Source organism: Dermacentor variabilis, chromosome 9 (genome assembly GCF_050947875.1).
Source record: "Dermacentor variabilis isolate Ectoservices chromosome 9, ASM5094787v1, whole genome shotgun sequence".
NCBI classification, from domain to species: Eukaryota; Metazoa; Arthropoda; class Arachnida; order Ixodida; family Ixodidae; genus Dermacentor; species Dermacentor variabilis.
The window spans coordinates 86,809,035-86,832,893 of NC_134576.1; the positions used below are offsets into that span (position 1 = coordinate 86,809,035).

The following is a 23,859-nucleotide window of genomic DNA, read 5'->3' on the forward strand; positions in this document are numbered from 1 at the left end:
ACCTTCACTTTGCCCGTGCTCTCGCTGAACCCAAGGACTTCAAGGAGGCCAGAGGTGCCTAAATCAAGCGCTGGGCCGATATCTTCACATCCTAATAAAACATGCTCTATCGTTTTCCTAGCCTTACCGCAGCAAGCACAGGCTTCTTCTTCCTTCCCGTATCTCGCTTTATAAGTGCATGTTCTAAGGCATCCTGATCTCGTTTCGAAACGTAATGAGCTTCCCTTTAAGTTATCGTAAATTGTTTCTTTCCCCGATTTCGTTTTTTCTCTTAAGTAGTTACTCATAGCAGGTTTCTTTTCCATTGCCGTCACCCATGCGATTATCTCAAGCTCCCTGACTGTCCGCTTGACGTTCATTGTTGCCATGTTACTCAGGATACGGGTCGCATATTTGCTGGTAAGCTTGCTAGTTCTTTTTATCGACTGTCAATCAATGTTTTTCCTGCACAAATACCTGAACATTCTTCCAGGCTATTAAAATTCTTCCATATTCCTCAGTCGTTCTTCACAAAAAACTTTACTCTGAGCTTCCCTCACTTCAAAACTTGTACGGCCGATATCACCATACACACCTTCATTTGTAGTCTTCCCATGAGCGCCCGATGCGAGGCCTCAGACTGACTTTTGATTCCCACCGAGTCCTGATTGTACCCCCGATTTCAAGCAAACAACCGCATTTCCAAAAGTAATTCCTGGAACCATTCCCCCTTTCCACATTCGAAGCACCTCGTACCTATTGTATCCCCATAGCACTCTGTGCTTCATTATGACTGCAGTTCTCTTCCCCTTTAGTGTTTTTTTTTTTTCCTGTGTTTCCGTGTATCAAGTGCCTTCGTTGATCTATATACCGAGGTATCTATATTCTTTTATCCGAGGTATTTCCCGGCCTTGTATTGACACTGTCGACTGTTTTCATTGTATTTCATAACACCTGAATTCTTAACGCTAAATGTCAGAACTAAATTCTCGCATTCCTGTCCACAGATATTAGCCAGACATTGCATATTAATTTTCTTGTTAGCTCGCAGCACTATGTCGGCCGCGCAAAACAATCCTGGAAGCTGCTGCTCTACTACTGCACCCGTCTGTTTGTGGGAGAGATTAAACCCGATATTACTTCCCTCTTGCGCCCTTTCCAACCTCACCCTGTACATCATAAACACCAGTGGGGATAAATGGCACCCCTGCCTCAGTCCCTGTTGATATGAACTTTCTCCTCGCTCCTCATTCATTCTCATTCAACGCAAACGGTATTTCATAGGCAATTCTCCCTCAAAAGCTGTATGCAATCGTCGGCTAAGCCTACCCCTTCGAGAATATCCCACAAAATTCTGCGGTCTACGTTGTCCTACGCTCCTGTAACATCTAAAAAGGCACCATATAACGGTCTTTTTTCTACTCTAGATATTTCAATACACTGAGTAAGGACAAATAAGTTATCATCCAGACGCCTAACGATCCTGAAGCCATTCTGAAGTTCTCCCAATATGCCATTATTCTCTGCCCATGCTTGCAGCTTTAATTTATTCGCCTGCATTGCTAATCTGCATGTCACCTATGTACTGGTCAACGGTCTATATGAGTGGATTCTCTCTTTTTTCCCCTTACCTTTATAAATTAAGTTCATTCTCCTGTGTCGCCAACTGTCTGGTATATAGGTGTTTTTTTTATTACTTTCAACAGAGCTTCCTTACTTTTTCCTCCTAGTTCATTAATCAATCTATTGGGAACCTCGTCTGGCACTGTGGCTGTGCGCTTAGGAATTTTCTCCTCCACTTTCTTCCAGCTGAATTTGCTCAGCACCAGCTCCTTTTCCGTTTGTTTTTTTTTTTTTCATGCTCTTTGTTTTTCTCAAATACAAACTCGTCATTGCCTTGTAAAGATTCGGCTGTTATTTTTCCGATGTAATTTAAAGCCGCGTCGCCTTCCAATTTATTTCCATCTTCGTCCAGGACATGTTGTTGCATTGTTGCAGACTTCCTGCCTAATAAGTTTGGGAAGCATCTCTTTCCAAAGTAACGCCATCTTGCGGGAATGACAGGAAATCTGCGCGATTGCGTGGCGCACGTACGTCGCACAAATTTTCGCCGGATTTCGGCAGAGAACACTTTTGCGTTGAAATAATATACGAAGCAATAAAAAACAAAATAAATATTAGATGGTTCGGAGAGTGTTGATAAAGCACAATCTTTTGTGCAAGTTTGTGCCTTACTACGCTGTTTGTCTGGGTTACCTTGCTGATGTTGAGCAACCTATAGTTAATTCCTAAACACTGTATATATATATATATATATATATATATATATATATATATATATATATATATATATATATAACGAAGATGTTAGGAGTCTGAGGGTTGCCCAGCCATCTAAGTTCCTGCTGCTGCACCTGCAGAACTCCTGTTGCTAGGACGTTCTGCTAGTATAGGGTTCGCCTCCCTCTTGCGAGCTTTCGAGGTGTATGGATGCAACAGGAGGCCAACTTTACATCGTGAAGTCGGCTGTTAGTCTTGCCCGCAGTTCCCTCGTATTTTTCGACAAGTGCTGTATGTACCTAATGTTTCTTTCTATATGCGGGCCTATCTATGTATGTATGTATGTATGTATGTATGTATGTATGTATGTATGTATGTATGTATGTATGTATGTATGTATGTATGTATGTATGTATGTATGTATGTATGTATGTATGTATGTATGTATGTATGTATGTATGTATGTATGTATGTATGTATGTATGTATGTATGTATGTATGTATGCATGCATGCATGCATGCATGCATGTATGTATGTATGTATGTATGTATGTATGTATGTATGTATGTATGTATGTATGTATGTATGTATGGCACAGGTTCGCATATTATGATGCCCATATGTATATAAAAGTTTTCTTTTTATAGTGTACGTTTTTTAAATATATTATGCATTATACGGAGCATCAATCCCGCGGTACTTTTTCACGCAAATGTCGCTGTGGTGTAGGTATGTGTGCGTTTAAGAAAAAGGAGGACCTGTTAACTGTATGACTCACGGAGGAGAAGCGGCACGCCTGCCAACAGCAAAATTTGTTTTAAGAACGGGATGAAAACCTGCACTTACCACGTTCTTCAGGCGCGCGGGTCTGTGATTCACAATCTTCGTACCCCTCTTGTATTTTGTTCCTTCTCTCTTCAGAACGCATATTTTGTCTATTCCTTCATTACTATATCGTGGTGCGTATGAGACACACTGTATACAAAGATTCGTTTAGTAGCGGCATGGGATCATATGTAGGGCCTCTTGAGATGTGCTTCCTGAACGGACAAACATCAGTTACATGGCAAGTGACAATGATCGATTCGGTAAGTAAGGAATTTCCGCAATTACTTTAGCTATTAATTACCTTGAGCTACGCACTGTATTTTTCGGCATTGAATCCGGTCAGCGTACAAGAAACTCGTATTGACCGGGAGTCCGGGGACCAGCACCAGTTTGCTAGATATCCGTCCTCAAAAAAAGAAACGAGCCGCGAAGTACTGGATTCGCGTTGCACGAAGCTTTGCTGCTGGCATTTAAGTGATTATACTCGCGTCCTGGAAGGCGGGGAGAGGGGTCTTTCTTGCGCGACCCGTGCGTGGGGAAGGGAGAAAGGGGTCTTTCGCGCATCGGTGGAGTTAGGCGAGTAGGAAGCGGCGCTCCAACGCAGTCACGCCGGTTGCTCGCACACGCACACACACGCACACACACACACACACACACACACACACACACACACACACACACACACACACACACACACACACACACACACACACACACACACACACACACACACACACACACACACACACGTACGTAGACTCAAAACAACACGAAAGCTCTAGAAAAGGGAGGATCGCAAGCTCGCTCGCTGGTGCGTCCTTTTTTCCGTCGCCGCTCGTCGGCACGTTTTATCTCCGGGGGCAGCCACGCGGGGGCGCGCCATTTCCGCTGATGAACGCCGGAGGGAGCCCGAGCTCGCTATTTCCAAAGCCCGGAACGAACGAGAAAGAGCGAGAGAAAGGAGAAAGGGGGGGAGCCGACGGAAGCCGGAAACGGCTTTCCCCTCTCCTCACCGTCCCCACGGTCCCTTCCTTCCTTCCTTCCTGCTTTTCCCTAGCCGGTGCCTTTCTCTCTCGCTTTCCACCCCGAACCTTCTTTCGAAGGCCTTCCCTCGTTCGGTCCCTCGCTTTGCCCCCCCAAGAAGGCGCACCGTACTAACTACGCGAGCGATGTGCAGCCCGAGTCAACCCGAAGAGTACAGTTCAAACCACTGCGTCGGCTTCCCGATTCCCCTGCGCACGCGATCTCCTCACTCTTTTTGATAACCAGGCCCACCCTTTTTCCCCTTTTCGGTGCGCGGGAAAAGGCGTGTATCATTAGCGCCGGGTACGATCCCCAAAAATTCAAGACGCGCGTGGCAACTCACACTGGACGATGCCTCGTCGCGAAGTAATATTAGCGGGCGGCGCGTTTGTTAGGCTTCTTGCGGACCGCTGGAGCGTCCGCCTGGGGGCGGAGCTCGATGCGAGCTGAGTCATGCTGTCGGTTTCGGTCGTATGATACAGCGCAGGAAATGAACTGGCGGTGTGCACTTACACCGAAACCGGTGTTCTTGACGGGTGTGACGCCCCGAGCAATGGGTCCACCTCGAGCCTACTGTCCGGGATATCTGCAGATAGTTTTCATTCATTGATTGCTTTATTCCCGCTCCTTTGAAGATGGTGTCGCTCACGCGCAAAATCGCAGTTACAAAGCCCCAGTGTGTGGACGAAGCTCTGCTGAAGGTAAAATAAACGCATTTTTAGGGTAATTGCGGATCCCAAACCGTCAATAGCGCTTTTGCGTAAGATGCGTACATCACTGTTAGGGCGTCAAGCAGCAATATTTTCTTATCTTTACGTTATTGTTTATACTTATTGTTTTTGCGTGGATGCAATCTTTATCTTGCTTCATATGACAGTCTTTGAAAATGGGAATTATTTATTACCGTATTGTAGGTCAGGTATGTTTCAACCTGAACTCCACCCCTATATAACATATCCTCCATGACACGGCAATGGTAAGGGAGCCCGTAGCAGCTACTTGCGCAGAGTGAAAAAAAGTGTTACGACGATCGTTCAGTAAGAGTTGGTACGACGCGTCGCAAGACTACTTGCAACAGATAACCTCCATGGCCGCTTCAGCTACATGTGCGGAGATTGGTTAAATATTTATTGAATACTTAAGACAGTCGTAAAGCAAGAAAAGTTAAGACTAAAATTTTTACAACATGTGCATTTCTTTTAACCTACAAATGTGTTGCAGCAACTGCATGCCCTATCATATGTAGTATAGAATCCGGGAAAAACTGATAACAGAGGGTTACGAACGGGCTGCTCATTGGTAAGAGGAACTGGACATGATTTCAACAAAAGTGAAGCCACACGTCCACCTTCGCTAACTATACCACACACGTAATCCATTTAAAGTCAGTTTGGAAGAAATAAAGAAGGGCAGCCAAGCAGAACCTCGAAGTCAGCTTGAACTAGCGCTGAGGAATTCGTCGACCAACCTTCCGATTAATCAAACATTTCTTTAATCACCGTTACTTTTTGATTGTGATTATTCAGTCTATTTCAGTTTTAAATAAACATCATTGCAGAAGCCGTAGAACATGCTCGTCAAAGTATGCGCGAATTGATTATGCCGAACACCGGACCACACAAGCAACGCTTCCACAGTGCTACAATCGAAAGCCTTCATGACGAAGTGCCTGGGACCTCCGAAATCATTCGTTATGCAGGTCGCTTCGTTGTAGAGTTTGCGCAGCCGCAAGTCTCCCAATAGAACCAGAACGGAGTTATTCATTCCGTGTACAGGTCGTTTCGTTGGCGAGGCGTTCGTTGTAAAGGTGATCGATTGCATGCTGCCGACGTCGAAACGGCGTTCGATAACCGCGGCACAAATTGTCATCGGCATGTTTCGCTACGGCTCGTGACAGCGCGACGATGGCCGCCAAAATGATGACTGCGGCAGTACGACCAAGACGGAACGAGAACAACGGAATCACCCAAAAGTGATGACAGCGCGTTGACGACAGCGTGACGACAATGACGTCACAGCGGCTGCTCATCTGCGCTTTCTCCTCCGCTCGTTAACTCCACGAACCCCAGATACTCCCACGACCATTCGCTTCAATGATGCGCAGATCCCACGCATCGTGGGGAGCCGGTCCCCACTAAGCTGTGGCGATGCGGCAAGGCGAAACAGGATCGAGCTACGCTCGTGCCTGGGTATCTTAAGGCCAGTGGTGCTATTTCTGCATCTCGCACCGAGTGCGAAGAAACGGGCAATAAATACAGAGCATTCTGTCTGGTACTCAATCAGTTTAGAAAGCAGCTGGCTTCTTGGCAGCATGTGAAGAAAGGCGGTCTTCTCATGCTTGTGCAGAACAGTCAGTTGTTCCGAAAGGACCACGAATAGTGCGTAAGGAAGGGTCGCGCAGTTTTAATGACAGTTCTGCGAGAGACTAGGTTGGCTGACTCGTGGTGACAGGCAATGACGCAAGCACGGCGAAAGAGCGCGGGGGGCTGCTGTAAATGCTCCTCATAGTTCAGCTGAAAACACGCTGAAATAACCGCGCAACGTGAAGTCACTTTCGGACTATACTTTCAGTTCACCTTTCGGCGTGTCCAACAATTAGACTCCGAAAATTCTTACACCCTTAACTGTGCCGGTTTGTCTCATGGCTAACACCATTTCCTTTAGTACTATCAATTCTTTTGTGTGTGTTTTACGCGACGGCGGGATAAAACTACACCTGCTGTGAGAAAAATCGGTAGCTCAGAACTGTGTATTATATGACCACCTTGTGTGCTCCGATATATCTGACACGAGAGCTTGAGGGCGAGAGCTGTTAACGATTACTTCATGCAGTGTTTGTTTCGTCTGCCGCAAATTTCACCATGCCACTAAAGCAAGCGGCCAAGAAAAATACAACTTCATCACTCCCCAACGATGATGACGTTAGCCATGAGACAAACCAAGCACCCGTCATGCACGCTTAAGGGTGTAAAAGTGTTTCATTTTGCCATTTAGCTGCGTTGAACTCTCTAAAGGGTGTTATTGCCTAATAATGAAACAGCACTGTGGCTAAAAGGAGGACAGCCTCACGTTTAAGCTATAAGAAGGCGTAACCGCTTCCACAGCAATCTCTCTCTCTCTCTTTCTCTCTCTCTCTCTCTCTCTCTCTCTCTCTCTCTCTCTCTCTCTCTGTCGTTTTCTTTTTTCTTGTCTTTTGCTTTTTCTCGTATGGGCTGTGTAAGCCTACATGCCTTTGAAACGAAATCCTTCCTAATCACTCAAAGTATAACACGCTCTTTGCCACGTTTTATACCACAAAAAGAATTGTACCCTCAGAAAAATAGCGCACTGCTTCGCTGGAAGAAGCGTACACTCGTATAATACAGCGCACACGCTTTCACAAAATCCCGGCCACGGCGGCTGCATTTCGATGGGGGCGAAATGCGAAAGCACCCGTGTACTTAGATTTAGGCACACGTTAAAGAACCCCAGGTTGTCAAAATTTCTAGAGTCCTCCCCTACGGCGTGCCTCATAATCAGAGAGCGGTTTTGACACGTAAAACCCCATAATTTAATTTTTAATTTTAACGCTTTCGCAACACTCTTTCTATTTTCTTTTTCTACATTGATGCTAAGTATGGTCCTGCATGCGTGTCCTTGAAGTAAAATTAACGCTAACATAATAAAACCGATACTTGCTTCCTACCTGTCCACTTCTTAGTGTCCAACTTTCGCGATGTTCTTGTGAGCGCGAAGAAACGTTGTCAATAACAGCAAAAAGAAATAGCTCGAGCATAGCCGAAAGGAAAACGAAGTGCGGTGGTCGAGGACGCGTGGCTCGGGAGATTTTCGACTTCTTTTATGGATTAAACGGTGGCGTAAGACGCACTGTTCTGGTCTATTCGAGGGACTTGCTATTCAGCGCATTTGAAGCCTGACTCACCAGATAACGAGGTCTTCCGACTTTACATTGGTGCCGAAACCCGGGATCGAACCAAGGGTCGATCCTTCGGTTGGCGAACATCTCGAAAGTTTTGTTTCATCTCTCTAGGCGTAACAATTTCTTGAAGAAAAGACAAAAAAATAAGTTTGACACCCGACCGGGAACACACATCAACGTTCAGAACACTGGCTATAAACACTCATAGAGCTAGTTTCCTGAATATGCCACTTCCTTGTGGTCTTGCATCGCTCCTAGTGGCTAAAAGCTTGATGTTCCTGTCGAAGAACCACGCACCAGGACAAAGTCGTCCAACTCATCTTGCTTAACGACGCCGATCTGCCTCAAGCTCGTGCTCACGCACCCGAAGGATCTGCACATCTTAGTTCTGATCACTATATTGTGCTATTTGATATCGACGCCTCCTTGGCCGGCTATGAAAGGACGGTGCACTCCCTTGGAAACGTTTTACACCTCAAACGGAGTTGTAGCCCAGGCGGAAGGTTTGCAGTTGCTCATATAGAAGAAAGTGCATCCTAGCAGTTATACTGTCACACTCTAAAAGGCACACACACACGTACCCACAATAGCAGTATTTCTTTCCTTGTGTCTATTTTTTTTTCAAGAGTCTGTAACATCCTGCGTGCCCTTGAAAAACAAAACTAACGAAAATAACAGGATAAAAACAATGCTTGCCCCCCTGCACACGCTCTTCTTTCGATAACCCCCCTCCCTTTCCTTCTCCTTTTCGCGTGCCCTTTTCGTCGTTCCCAACCGCTTTTAACCCTTTCTGGCCAGATCGATGGCAAAATGGGTGAAGACGGCAGCCCTGTGGAGGAAAGAGAGCGACCAAACTCGTCCCGCGATGAGACGATGGAATCAGGGAAAACGAGTGAACGACGACGATGAGCGGGGGGAGGGGGGGGGTGGAGCGAGGGAGCCCTGCCAGCTAGGCCGCCCGAAAAGAAGGGGAGCGTGCTACTGGAGGGCTTTGCGAGTGCGTGCTAGCGTGCGTGCCTTGGGCTGTACGCTAGGGATCCAGGCGGCGGCCGATGAGGCCAGGAGAGAACGACGTGCGAGAAAAATTAAAGCCACCCCCCCCCCACCGCCACCCCTATCCCTTCCCGAGAGAGGAACGCTGCCGGCTCGTCGGTGGCTGCCTGTAAATGAGGAAGGGAAAACGAAAAAGGGAACCGCTGCGGACGCCGTGGCGAGGAGCTAAACAACATCACCAAAACGAAAATAAAAGTAACGGCAATAATAACGAAGCGGGGGCGCGACGCTGACGACGAAGAGAAAACTCGAATCAGGGGCAAAACCGAACGAACGGGAAAGGATACTGAGGAAAGAGGCGAGGCAATAAGGGAACGGAGCGGGGGAAGCGGGAGGGGAAAAGGACGCGAGAGAGGGAGAAACGGATGCCGCCGCTGGCTCCTTGCACTGGTGGCTGGCCTCTTCCAAAACTGCCGCGTGCGTGACGCCGGAGGAGGGGGCGACGGCGGCCATCGAGAACGAAAAAGGGGAGAGAAAGCGGAATGTGTATAGGGAAGATGAGGAGATGGAGGAGGTCGGATAGTGGGCAGACGGGTATAGGGAAACGAGAAGACAGCGAGGGTGAAAGAGGGAGGAGTAAATTGGGGTACGAAGGGAGGCCGAGGGTGCTGTGAACAATAGCCCCGGCCTACGAATCGAGCCCCCTCGGATGCTTGCGCGCCGCGCTTCGCTTCCGCTTTGGCGGGCACTCCTCTTCCCCATTCCCTCTTTATTTCCCGCCAGCAAAGCGATGCACGCTGGCGTGGCACGCATCTGGAGAAGGACACCGACGGCGGCGAGCAACGAGGGAACAGCGAAGCGAGAGGATGGAGTAGGGATGAATCGGGAAAACGTCGCCTATCTATACGGGTTTGGGGAGTCGTCGCCGCCGTTGTGCGGGGAGAGTGGGGATATCTCCCGCGCGTAACGCACGCGGATCCTTCTAACATGTGCGTGCGCAGTGCTCGAAGGAAGCGGGCGTAAGACGAAATGAAAAATGTGGTCGCGTGCGTGTAGGAAGAAACGAAGGATGAACTGTTTTGGGCGGCAGGAAGAAAACGCGTGGTGGAGTCTGGGAGAAAGAGGAACAAGAGACGGGCACGGTCCCTGGAGCAAGCATGCCTGGGGGAGGAAGGGGAAGGAGAGGGTTCGACAAGGGAGATGGGTAGGAAGGAAGTGTCGGTTGGCGCGAAAGCGGGAGACGGGGGGGTACTGGGAACCGTTTTCGGTGCTTCGAATAATTAACGAGGCCCGCCGCCCCGACCGGGCGCTGCGCGCAAAACGAAAGGGAAGGCCCCGTTCCCCCCTCCCGATTCACAGGCCTGTTTGCCTGCCTGCTCGCCTGCCTGCATTGCACTGCAGGCCCGCTCGTTCGCATTCGGTCTGCTGGCACTCTGCGACGAACACGCGTGCCACGACTCTCCCCATATTTTATGTTGTTTTTTTTCGTTTGCCTGAACGTCGTCTTATCCCGGACCTCTCTCGGGCGTGTCTAGCGCTGCTGCCAGGGGAATCAAACGGGTTAAAGGATGGTGAGGGAAATAGGGAAGAAAATGTAAAGCAAACGTCGGCCATCCGTGTGCCCCCCCTTCCCGCGTACCCCATCCTCCTCCTCTTGGGATATGGGAGCCCCTGGCGGATGCTGATTATTTGATAGGCCTTGACGCTGGGCCCTGCCACGGCAGCGCTTAGCATCATTAGTAATTGCAGGCGCGCGCGCCACCGTGCCTTCGGTTCTTAAGCGTCGCCGACGTGCGTCTCCTCAGACCCTCGTCGTCTGGAGTTTCAATCGAACTGACTCAGCTTCGGCGTAATTGGCCGATTTTCTTTTTTCTTTTATCTTTTGTGTTTTCTAGTTTCTGCGCGTGCTTGCGCACCACGCTTCGTGCCAAGCAGGAAGTCTCCAGCAGATGCGAACAGGTGGTGAACGCAAAGACGCGACCAGTCTCTCCGTGAGGTAATTGGCAGCGCGTCTCACTCTCGCCTGTACGCGGCGTTCCTGGATCCCTCCGCTTAATCGCGTCACTAAAATCAAAACGAAAAAAAAAAGCAGATGTCGACCACTGTCGCCGCGTCTTATGCCGTTACGAAGCGTTCTTCTGACGGCATTTTTTTTACCACAGTAGCAGGACAAATTAGGAGGCTGAAAATTCCCACGTCCTGCGTCGGAATTCTGCTTCCTAGAGTTACTAGAATTTATGTTTTCCTCTCAATGCAACAAATTTCACTCAAATCGGTCAAACTCATGTCTCATAAAAAGACTTCTGCGTTTTATATACACAGTTAAATACGGAAGTCGGAGTCGCCCTCGAGCTAAAGCTTCTAAAGAAACTTCCTCTTAGGAAACAGGCAAGAAGGTTGCCAGCAGGTTTGTCTTGGCCATCTCGCCTGCATCTAACAGATATCGGTTGTTGTTGTTTTTTTGTTATTGTTGTTGCTGCTTTTACCGTTGTTGTTGTTGTTCTTACAAACACACCTCGTAGGCTGCCGTTTTGTGGCTTACTGACTGAAAAATGTCGAGGTACTCTCGAAAATCGCTTACATTACTATATAGATAGCGATCCTAGCTCTTTCTCTCTCGCCATTTCTTCTACACACAGAACGACAACGATGTATTCCCGATTGTAAATGTACACTTGCACTAAATATCTGCTTGCATCAATATGTACCTACGAACACAAGGCTGTGCAAACTTTCCGCGTGTCTTCTGTTTGGTGTGCAACGTATGCCTGTGTCATCCGCTCTGCTTCTCGGCGCTTACGCATCATCCTGAGGCCGTACTCCCTTGGGCTCTTTTCGTTTCTCTCTACATGGCGCATATTCATGAAGGATAAATTACTTAGAATATAATATAACTAGAAAGGGACATCCAGTGCAGTCTAGAAAGCAAATAAAACATTCTAGGGCAAATTAGGCGAAATGGAAATTAGAATATTGTCCTACGAAGTTAGCATGAAAACTGCCTTTAATACAAATAGCAATTCCTCAAGGGCTCAGCAATTATCCCTATGACAGTGTCTAAGAGAGAACGCTCCAAGAGAAAAAATGCCAGAAGCAGCACCTGCCAACATATTCTTGCTCCTAATTTTCTTCTCCTAATGGCATCTGATTTACGTTCTCACACCTAATAATTTGCGAAAGTGTTCTGGGACAATGAGTGTAGTCCAGGGTAGTGTAGAACAGCCTACTTTCATCATCTTCAGTCGCATGCGCCTATTATCACATACGTTCACACTTGTGTCATAATCATCATCTCTGTGTGTCTCGTAGTACAGCCAGTTTTCCTCTTTTGCATCTGTTCGTGTGTATAATTTCATACGCATATTTTTCCCACCTGTGCGTCTGGACTTCGGATCACACCGCAATTTTATATACTTCTTTAATAATTTGGCTCGCTGATCAATTTATGTGGCGTGCCCGCTACTTTTATAGCGCGTGTGCGTGTATGTGTGTGTGCGTGCGCGTGCGTGTGTGTGTGTGTGTGCGTGTGCCTGCTCTCACATGTAACAAATTACATCTGGAAATATTTTACCCTCCTTCGCTCTCTTCGCGTTTGCGTGTGTCGGAACTTTGATGAAGTTATGATTGCCTTACGCAGCAGTACTACAGGAGACAGTAAACTACAGTTCGCGTAGAGTTTCTTGTGACCTTTCTCGTCATCTAATATATTTATTTTTTAGCACTGCTACGTCAAAAAATATTAAAGTGACTAAAGGCCTTTTATTCTTGTTCTTGTTTTCTTACTTTCACTTTAACAAAATAACATCACACCCGCCTTTCAACTACACAAACACAAATATATTATAGATGAAATGATCCTTTATGCTTTTGAACATTTCAATATCGTACTGTATAATTATATAACGGAAAAAAATTCGTCAAGCTTCCCGATCACCTCTCACTCACCGCGTTGTTCCAACATGCTCGTTGCGGGAAGCACACTCCTTTGTATGATCTCCTGGTACGAGCGATTGCTAAGAACAATCAATGATATGCACTTTGCTTTAATTACAGCTACACTGCTTGCATCATTAACAGGACGTGAGCTTCTTGTGCCGAACGCTTACCAAGCATAACAGCAAACAATCGATAATTGTGTATAGTCAATCAACTACCTTGTAAGAGCTCACCTTCGGCTCGCTCACTGTATGTTACTTTAATTGGTCACGTTTTTTTTATCCCAGTTATTTGCCAGATTCCTCTCAGCATTATTTTTTGCCCACCACCGTTTTTCGTTTAAACCATAGGTAGCCACACAATCAGTTCCAGTTGTGACATAATACTGGCCCATTAAATATTTGTATAATATTTACAGCCATGGCCCGAATGACAGAAGTAGGAAAGCTTGGACGAGCATTGCTGGTTTCGGAACTGTTTTGTTTCGCAATGGCATCACGAGACTGGAATCAACAACAGCAACAAATGCGGATAGACACACTTGTGGGTCTACCCGTAAGAATGCACCGCCGAGAATACGTCGAAATATATAGAAATTTTAATGCATGCATGAATGAATGAATGAATGATGTCAGACATGAAAGCACAGCTGCCACGTCAACGCCATCATACAAACAGTGTTACTGCACTACACGCTGCTCAGGTTCGCTTCAAGGAACAGCAGGAAAGGATGTTTATGTTTCACTCTCATGAGCATGCAAGTTCTAAAATATTATGCCTGTCAATAAAGCATGTAAACGAATCTCGCCCTCGTTCCATCAACTGCGGGTGGTCGTCAGGGGTGAATAAAAGAAAATGCATAGGTACGACTTGGAGTCGAGAAAAAAACATTTGGTGGAACGAACCACAACTTTTCCGAGTCATAAGGCAAACCTAATTGGTGTGAAGTTTTAAAATGCGACGTTTCCTTAACGTTGTGCTCATTTGGGTAACACTAAAGGGTCATCATGAGGGAAAAGTAGAAAAAGAAATTGCGGAGATAAGATATGAAATGAGGAGATTCGTTTTTTTTAAGCATACGCGAAGCCATACATGTGTTCATAAAAGTATAACTAGACCGATTATTACTGATTTAGTAAAAAATATAGTTGGGAAGGCCATGGGGTGCCTACGGCAGATAACCACAGGTCTATTATACCTACAGAATGGGTGTCAAGATAAAGAAAGCGCAGTTTAGCACGGTATAAAACTCGATGGTGCTACGAAGTTGCGAAATATGCACGCGTGAGATGGGAGGGGGGGGGGGGGGGTCAGCAGGCGCGAAAAGGGGCTAATTGGAGATCACAGGGAGAGGCCTTCATCATGCAGTTCACGTAGTTATGATGATGATGATGATGATGATGATGATGATGATGATGATGATGATGATGGTGGTGGTGGTGGTGGTGGTGGTGGTGGTGGTGGTGGTGGTGGTGGGGGTGGTGGTGGGGGTGGTGAGGAGGAGGATGATGATGATGATGGTCATGATCGCACGATCGTAAATGTCGCCGACGTTCATCCCTTCTTCGATATGCCGTTCCAGGTGCCTCCTGTTGCGGTCCTCTGAGCCAGGGGGCGCCGCCTTTCGATCGATGTTGGTGACGTCACGAGAGCGTGCTTTACTGGACCGTGCTAATCGCGAGACGACGCACGCCAGATGGCGCCACAACCATCCCCAGGTACGTGTGGCCGGCACTTTTCTTTGCCTTCTTGTTCCGTCGCCCAAAAACACAGCAGCAAAAACATCAGCACGAGGGTTTTGAAAGAACACACAGAAAACTTAGTTTGGGTTCGCAATATCCAGTCCTCACTTTTGGCCCCACAACGAAGGCAGGGAAATGCTTACTGAGAAATATGGGCAGTACGTTTCCCTCAAAGTGGCCCCAAAGATCACCTGTTTCAGCGTTCGACGTTTCAGAATCGCATACCGCGCTTACTCGAAAATAAGTCGAACAGGAACTTAGGTCGACCCCTGTTACATCGAGCTCGCCGAGAAATAAATAATCACAGCTCGAATATAATTACACCCATATCCTTTTTAGGAAAAAAAACGAAAAGCTTTGCGTATGACATATTAGAGACGCATGGCATTAGAGAGTTTTAGCTTAGGGGACGCAAGCCGCACCAAGCTTTGGGGGGACGCAGAGTCCACTGTGGGCCCCCTTCGCGCTCTCTTGTGCTCTCGGTGGGTTCTTACGTACGCCCGGCGGTTAGCGTCCCCTAACTTAAAGCTCTCTATTCACTCAGCTACTAAGTCTTGCGGTTCAATTCCGCAAGCTCCAACTTCGTCAGGGCTGCCAAAGAAGTCGCGCTCATCGGATGCATCGCACAACATTTATGTAGCCTTGAGTCTATATAACGTTCGCCCCGCCACCGTGCTCGTCACCCCCAACTACGCCGCCATTTGGGTGCTGTCGAGAGCGCCGGACATGCAGCATTTCTTATAAGACCGTCGGGATAATCTACAGAGCGGTTTCACGGCGGGCGCGATGGAGAAACTCTGTTAGCTCGGTACTTTCGCTAGCTTCGTTACACGAGTGTAAGTCGAGAGTCTTTGATTCCCGAATGTAGGTCTATAGCTCATTTTGGGCAAAAGTTCTTTTTGTTTTGGAAAAAAAAACAAGAAAGGACGAGAAGGTCGAACTATATTCGAATAATTATATCGTTTAAGCCTAACTATGTCGATGTTCTTCAACCTATAAACAAAAGCACTGCGCGTCTCTCACGCCTCTGGAGACCTTCGAACCTGCCACGCAGCCACCGCACACGCGCCCACCGTGGCAACACCAAGGCACAGTCGGCAGTGACGGCGACGGTGGTGCAAACGCACCTCGAGTGTCCGTATAATTGATATAGCAGCCCAAGTTCTGCGATGCGTTCCTCCTCAGTGTCACCGATGCCGCTGTCAAAACTGCATCGTTGTTTTTTTGGAAGTAGGCAGCGCTGTTCGCTTCGAGAATTACTTTGTTTTCTACGTCGCAATCAAACGTCCAGTAGCTCTTCTCGGAGCGATACTCGCAGTTGCCAGCCTACTGACTATCCCACCTGACAACTACGCGCAGAGATCTACGAAAGATCGACATTTGGGCGAGTTAGTACTGGTTGAACATCTTGAAGGGGCAGCGCAATAAGACGAAGACAGAAGGCAGTAGCACGCGCTGTCCTGTGTGTTCCTGCCTTCTGTCTTCGTCTTATTGCGCTGCCCCTTCAAGACGATCTATGAAAGAAAAAAAAATATTATCAACGTCACTCCATCAGTCACAGAGATCGTCCGTACTCGTTTTGTACCTTGGGCCAAAATTTAAAAAAAAATACAGAAAGAAAGCGCTAGTGTGCCCTGTTGCTGGACAGATGCAAGATAATGTTGTTTGCCGCCGCTTGGAAAAAGTGAGATTACTTTTTTTCATTTCGCCGGAGAACCTAACTAGTTATTAATTTATTATTTCTCAAATATATACGACCGAAATTGTCAATTAGAATACTGTAAGCCATAATGAAAAATTCCCGGCCCCTCTCCCTGTTGCTAAATACGTGCTACGTGAAACTTCTTCCCTGTAAGAAGCCCGCGAAAAGTGCAAGGAGACTAGTCGCGTTGCACTCTTCAATGCGTAAGCATTCTTTGGCGAGTACACCCAGCAAAATCTGACTGGCACGCGAAAGCTGTAATACCTTGTATCTGTGCAAAAAAATGCGTAATTGTCCAAGTTAAGACATTTAATCATTAAAATAATGCAAATATAGACGATTGGTAGTCCTATAAGCGATAAGGAACAATTGAAACTAGAAAGCAAATAAAATCGATCAGTGAGAAAACAGTTCTCGTCAGGCCGCCTTGAAAGCGTGCTTTTCCGCATTAAATGTGTGCGTGCAAAAAAGCTTGTTTTGGGGCTGCTGAGTATGAAGATATCTGATTGGTACATGTGACAATAGTATAATAAAATAATAAGAATATTTGACCCGCCGTCGCCGGGTCAAGGTCGTAACAAAAAAGAAAAAGAAGAAATTAAAATAAAGAAAAAAAGCAGCTGTACTGAAACCGATTATACGATCGCTTTGAAAGGGTCCTCCAGCTTCCTGGCAACTCATCTCCACATCGTTCAGTGCACGGATTTAATTTCTTTGGAACAGGAAATGCGATGAGTAGACATTCGTAAGCTAGGAAAAGCAAGCAAACAAAATCGATGTAACAGTCGAACCATTCAGTGCACGGATTTAGTTTCTTTGGCACAGGAAAAGCGATGAGTAGACATTCGCAAGCTAGGAAAAGCAAGCAAGCAAAATCGACGTAACAGCCGAGCCAAATAATGCTTGCGCAATAGTAAGTAACCCTAAGAATTTCTGTGGCCTGTTTGTATTTCGCGGCCCTTCCTTCTAGGTTTCTTTCTGAGTTTTAGCGGCACCAAATTTTCAAGAATTTCCAGTGGCAGATGGCACAACTCTAACCCTTGAGCTAAACTACTCGATGAGGCAGCCATTATCTCTAAGATAAATAAATATGGTTTATTTAATAGTTAACAAAATTTCTCTAATTAAGTTTTTTTGCTGATTACCTTACGGCACACATACGGATTTCAGCTACGGCGTTTGCTAAGCATAGTGGCTTGGAACGAATTCAGAGGTTTTAAGATAACGTTTTTTTATGGATTGAAGCATGAAAGTAACTGGAACGCCAATGCATTTTATCGGACACTGAAAGTGAATACCTCGAAAGTGGCGTGTTCCTGAGAATTCGTACCAAGTGAACACGCCTTGCGAACTTTCCGGATGCAATTCGTAAATTAAAATATATGTTTTAAAGTAATAATTTAAAAGCTAATCTGACGCAATTGTGCTAATTATTCAATTAGGTATTCTGATTTCTCGTAGAAGAAATGGCAACCTCATCGAGTAATATTCATCAAGGCTTAGAATTATTCTATCTGCAACCGGAAATTGTTAAAAATTTGGTGCAGCTAAATATATACCTGGTAGAAAAAAAAGAAAAATGTATCGCAAAATTTTCACGATGGCCTACAATTTTTCCATTGACCATCTGCGTTGAACATATTTAACGAAGTTGATTAATTAAAATAATTAATTATATATTTAGGTGGAATCCAAATTCTCTAACTTAGCACAAGCGACGGCAAACAACATTGCCTTGATTCTGTCCAGCCACGTGACACTAGCGTATCTTTAGAGTTTGGCACAAGTTACGTGGGACACCCGGTACATTTATGCCACCTTGCATTGCGTAGCGATGTACGCGAAGACAAAGAAACCTAATTCTCAGTCGCTACTTTAACCGGTGCCTAAATGCAATACCTTCATCTCGAAGCTTTATGTGTTATTCTGCCAGCCGCACATCTCGAGAGAACATCTGTCCAGTTTTCTCAGTAAAAAGAATAAAAAAAAGTTGTCTCTTGATTCTTTCATTCATTCATTCATTGGCTGACTGACTGACTTACTTACTACTGCAAGATTCACAGAGCCGCTACATTCATGAAGCCACTAATTCATAGAGCTTTGATGTTTAGCACTTTTTGATGCTTTGTGATCGAATAAATAAATACCTATTTCTACAAGATGTCAGAACCCTTCTTTTGAACAAAGAAGGACAGCGGAGATGGGTCAAAGTGTCAAGCCGGTAGAGTTGGTGAAAACTTGTGGGACTCTCAAACTTGCATTCATTGCGAGATTGGGATTGTAGCTGTACAGTGAAGACTGCTGGTGAGCCAGTCGGTATCTTCGCCGACTGGAAAGTTCTGTGGCGACGACATTCGGTGCCGAGCGCGCCTCCCACCAGCCGGTCAGTAACAATTGCGGCCTCACTTATGCCTTTTCATCGCATCTTCTTCTTTCTCGTCCCGGTCCAGGCATTCGATGCTCGGCTGATTCGAACCTTTCTGCCGCCGCCTCCACTTGAACTTTCCAGACCTTCCCGTCCCAGACCAAGACATTCTGTCCTATTTGCTGTGCGCGTCGCGGGATTATTTCTTTTTTCTCGGCTTTGTGCTTTCCCTCTCTCTCTCTCTCTCTCTCTCTCTCTCTCTCTCTCTCTCTCTCTCTCTCTCTCTCTCTCTCTCTCTCTCTCTCTCTCTCTCTCTCTCTCTCTCCCCTATTTGTGTCCTCTCACTTTCACCTCCTCTCAAACGCGGATGCTTATTGCTTTCTTATTTCCCATCGGTATTGCGCCGCTCGTGCCACACGTTCCGCGAGCTCTCTCCTCGCTTCGGGTCGCCTCTCGTAGTTTGTTCCTTTCTCTATCTCTTCGTTTCTTTTTTTTTCCTCCCGTCTTTAATCTCTAGCTGCGCACCGGCAGAGCCAAAGCTCTATCTTGGCCCAAAGGTTTAGTCGAAAGCTGGAGCGCGAAATTGGCCACGGGCCCCCGGAGTTCCTCCGGACGTGTTATTGCCTGCGGCTCCAGAGTGACAGCCGCCGACCGAAACCTGCTGCTACTGCTGCTGCTGCTGTGTGTGAGAGAGAGAAGGGCCTCCACTCCAGCGCTTTCCTGGCCTTCAACACACGCACTCCCCACCTCCTCTTTTTTGCAACGTCCAACTAGGCATCTCTCCTTCTCTCTGCCTTTCTTTTCGAATGAAACGAAAAAGCGAACGAACGACAAGTACAAGAAAGACACACATTGCCAGCAAACGGTGAGGACGAGAGGGAAAGCTGGCTGCGGCGCGCTAGGGGGCCTGCTGCTCGCTTATATCGGCCCGCGACGGCCCTTGCATTCCCGCGTATTCGCCCTTCCACCAGAGCTCCTTTTGGCGCGCTTTTCTGTATGTTTGGCGCAATTTCCTCTCCCCTTGTTCTTTTTTTTCTCTCTCTCTCGGCGCTCGTATCATTTCGCGCGCTTTTGGCCTCCCGCGTGAGCAGCGCCACCGAGTGGCTCTTACGTAATTATTGGCCCGCGCTCGCTGCGTGCGCTCCTTGCAGCTCCGCAGCCCACGCGCCTCCCCCTCCCCCCTTCCATCACCTTCTCACCCCATGCCCTACCCCCTCTCCCCGGGTATCAGAGTATATACGAGGTGGCGGCCGGCGCGCTGAAATTGGTGGCTGTTTAATTTCCTTACTGTCGCGCGAGTCGCTTCTCTAAGGTTTTTTTTTTTTGCAGTATTTTCTTTTCAGCCATTTACTTGGTTTTCTTTGCTCGCTTGTAATCGTTCGGAAAATTTCCACGTAGCTCACTCTTCTTCCTTTCTTTCTTTATTTCTGCATGGTACAAAATTATTGCCGCAATGTCCTACTGGCACGCTTGTAATTAGTTGCCGGCATACTGCGCCACTTTGCTGTCCTCAATATTGTTTTTCTTCTGTTTTTCTTGTACATCTTCCACCAAGGCGAAGTTACACTACTCCTAGCATGGTTTTCACCGTAATACGCCTCGCTATAGCGATAGAAACCTGATGCAGGAGCCATGTTTCTTGTTATCCACTGGAACCATTTCCTCACCGCAGCCATGAAGAGATTTGCAAACTCGTGTTAGCATGCTTTATTTCCTCCTAGAATTCAATTCCACCGCGTATCGTTTGTTGCGGACTATTGTCACCATGTTGATCATCCTGAATGAAAAGGTAAGGAACAAAATCGCAGCCCTGCAGCTGCTATAGATCGTGCTGTGCTATAGATCGTTCTGCGAGGTGCCGTACTTTCTGGCCGAAGCCGAAACTATTGAATTTCATAGAGTGACGTGAGCAAAACGCGTGTCGAAACCAGGTAACATCGCCTCCAGCTGTAGGATGGCTCATCAAAAGGCCATTGGCGGCGCGGGCGAAATTAAGCCCAACTCACACTGTTGGAATTCTAGCTCTCAGAAGTTTCGACAGCAGCGAGGCTATAGTATGTACCAACTGTACGAAACGGTACCTTTTTGAAATACACGAAAAAATAATCGCTGTATTTTTTTCTCAGAAATGCGTTTTACAAAAGATGTGAGTCAAGCAGGTTTAGGTGCGATGAACCCAAAGGTATATTTTCTCATTATTGTTTTTTGCCATTTTTTTCCGTTCTTTTTTTTTTTTGCCAATATGTTATTAGCGACACATTCCCGGTAAATCACAAAGCCTCCCCTGTCCTTCATTGTTCTTAGAAAAGGAAAACGCCCTGGTTACACAGAGAACAACCGAGACCTGGGTGCCCCTAGCAACTAATGACGACAAGTGACATCCCTCACGGGAAAAAGAAAAATACACGAACTTGACATTCCACCTTTCGTTTCAGGGAGTCTTAATGGAAAGTTTGAAGCGTGAATGTTTGCACAAAGGCAGAACGAGAGCTAAAGGTGGTGTTCTTTTTTCTTTTTTTACCGACGTCCAGAGTACATCTCCATGTGTGGTGTGCTCGCCTCATTTAGTAGTTTGCTCCGAGATCGTTGTATAAGCCACGCAGCAAATGGCAAGAGACGCGCTGCCTTCACTGACTGGCTGAAAATGTTTGCCTGGCTGACGGCCCGGCATACTACTACTACAGGTGTTGGGTGTGCCCGTTCGGGTCCGCAGACGCAAGGGCGGTTTTTGTGTGTGTTTTTAATCGAATGACAAGGGCTATCGAAGCAAGGGTTAGCCAGTAAGCTGGTAAGTGGCGTGCTTGAACGACGCTGTCTTATACAGCATACTTACATCAGCCGTTTTTCAACCCGCATGAAACCATGTAGTAGCGCCTTGTGTACCACTTGGTGCCCGAACGATTGGTTACTATAGCTTTATGGGCTCAGTTAAGGGTGTGTTGTCCGAATTGGCCTAGAGCTAATGCATTCATTTCAAAGTCAACGCATCCCGACCTACCCTGGTCACCGACCATCAGCGAGGGTACTATGGTGAGCTACGGCTTGCGCAAACTACCACACACTTAAGCTTGTTCTCTTTTGTTGTTGCTTTTTCCGCGCCTTTGTTGTAATTGCTGTTGTGCGTTGTACTCTTTTTCTCTTCCTTTATCCTTCTTTGTTCCCTTTTCACGATGCAAAGTAGCAAACAAGTAGCAGTCGGCAGTCGTTAATTGGACTCTTGCGGGACCTCCGCAACTTCTAGTCGAATTATCCGAAGGGTGGAATTAACGAAACCGCGGCAAATTGAACGGATTCAAACACTATTTTATTACTTGAAGTGGTCTGTCGTCATTGACAGACTACTTGCATAGTGGGGTGCCAGTGGCGACCAAATGAACTGAAGCAACATTTTTACAAGTTCGAACTAAATCTGCGTTCCTTCTATAGCCAATGTTTGATTTCTCGCCGGAACTTACCAGTGCATTCGAATTAAGCGAAATGCCGAATGAACAAAGGTTGAATTAACGGGAGTCAACCTTAATGCCACCTGATTGACCTCCCTGTCTTGCCTTTTATTCCTCGCTCTCTCTCTCTCTCTCTCTCTCTCTCTCTCTCTTATGTCTGAAACCTTCGTAATGTCACTAGAGAAAAAAATTTCAAGGTACAGTGACATTATTTCGTCCAGCTGCTGTCCTTCTCATCCTTGCGCTCTGCCTTCATTGCCTATGCGGGATTTCCTTGGTGCTGTCACGTGGAATTTCGGTTGGTTAGTGGCATAGATTACTTATTTTAAAGCTATCAAAGCTTTTCCACGTGGCATGGTGTAGGCCAACTTACACACGAAGAAGGATTTACACCACGCAATAGTTTCAAAACGAGTATTGGTGATGAATATGGTACGACACAAACGGAAACGTCTTTCTTTTTTTCTTTTTTGTATGCACGTTGAGATGTTTGGAACCTTTTGAGGGCGCACGGCACTCCATGTAAGAGCAGGCTTACAGAGAAAGGGGGGGGGGGGGGGTAGTGTGGCGCTACTTTGGAATTTATCTGGGAACTTTACTTCTCTTGCGATCGCATTGTTCCCCGCGAACACACACTCACTTCGGTCCCTAAAGAACCAAACCTTCCTCGGTTGCCTGCAAACGCTCATGCCGTCTTCTCACTGGCGTGTTTCGTTTGCGTGGTCATCGCTGCGAAATTTCCCCAGCCGACCCAAGCCCGCGTCTCACTGAACTTGCTGCCGAGGCGGAAACCGCAGCGTCAGTCGCCCACGTCAGCAGTGAAGATTCAACTTCTACTGAGCACCTCCGAATTTTGCCAGTGACGCCTGGTGGCGGGGAGCTGCTAAGCTCGAGGTTGCGGGTGCGATTCCGACCGCGGCGGCCGCACATTTCGATGCGGGTTAAATGCAAGAGCACTCGTGGACTTAGATTTAGGTGGACGCTAAAGAAACCTGGGTGTGGGGAGTGAGTGAGTGAGTGAGTGAGTGAGTGAGTGAGTGAGTGAGTGAGTGAGTGAGTGAGTGAGTGAGTGAGTGAGTGAGTGAGTGAGTGAGTGAGTGAGTGAGTGAGTGAGTGAGTGAGTGAGTGAGTGAGTGAGTGAGTGAGTGAGTGAGTGAGTGAGTGAGTGAGTGAGTGAGTGAGTGAGTGAGTGAGTGAGTGAGTGAGTGAGTGAGTGAGTGAGTGAGTGAGTGAGTGAGTGAGTGAGTGAGTGAGTGAGTGAGTGAGTGAGTGAGTGAGTGAGTGAGTGAGTGAGACAGCTTTACCCGGGTGCTAAAAAAACTAATCCGGAGCCTGACACTACGGCGTGTTCCACCGTGGTTATGTCCCGTAAAACATCAGAATTCGTTTTTGTCAGTCCTACTTGAAACTACAACATGCTGCCGACAACACCGGTGCAATTCAGAGCACTGCCACATAGAGACAAGAATAATTCCAGCGCGGGAGAAATGTAGATAAGTCTAACCTCCCATGACCTGCCTCTGGAAGGCGCCTCAAACGCGCCGTAATCGACCTCTACGCGGGACCTTCAAAAAAAGAAAAGGAAAGCCAGCTGTGCCCTACACAACTGGATCGCGAGAGCGAAGATAGCAATGTGGCATCGAGAGCG

The 23,859-nt window shown here is 46.9% G+C and overlaps 1 protein-coding gene across 9 annotated transcripts in view; it reads left to right on the forward strand.

The window, feature by feature from the left end:
* The window catches only part of LOC142557054 (uncharacterized), a 332,986-nt gene that overhangs the window by 172,497 nt on the left and 136,630 nt on the right, over positions 1–23,859 (forward strand). For all 9 annotated transcript variants that reach the window (XM_075668611.1, XM_075668613.1, XM_075668610.1 and 6 more), the window contains exon 3: positions 14,542–14,677. The gene's annotated coding sequence lies outside the window, so the exon portion shown is untranslated. The remainder of the gene's footprint in view (positions 1–14,541; positions 14,678–23,859) is intronic.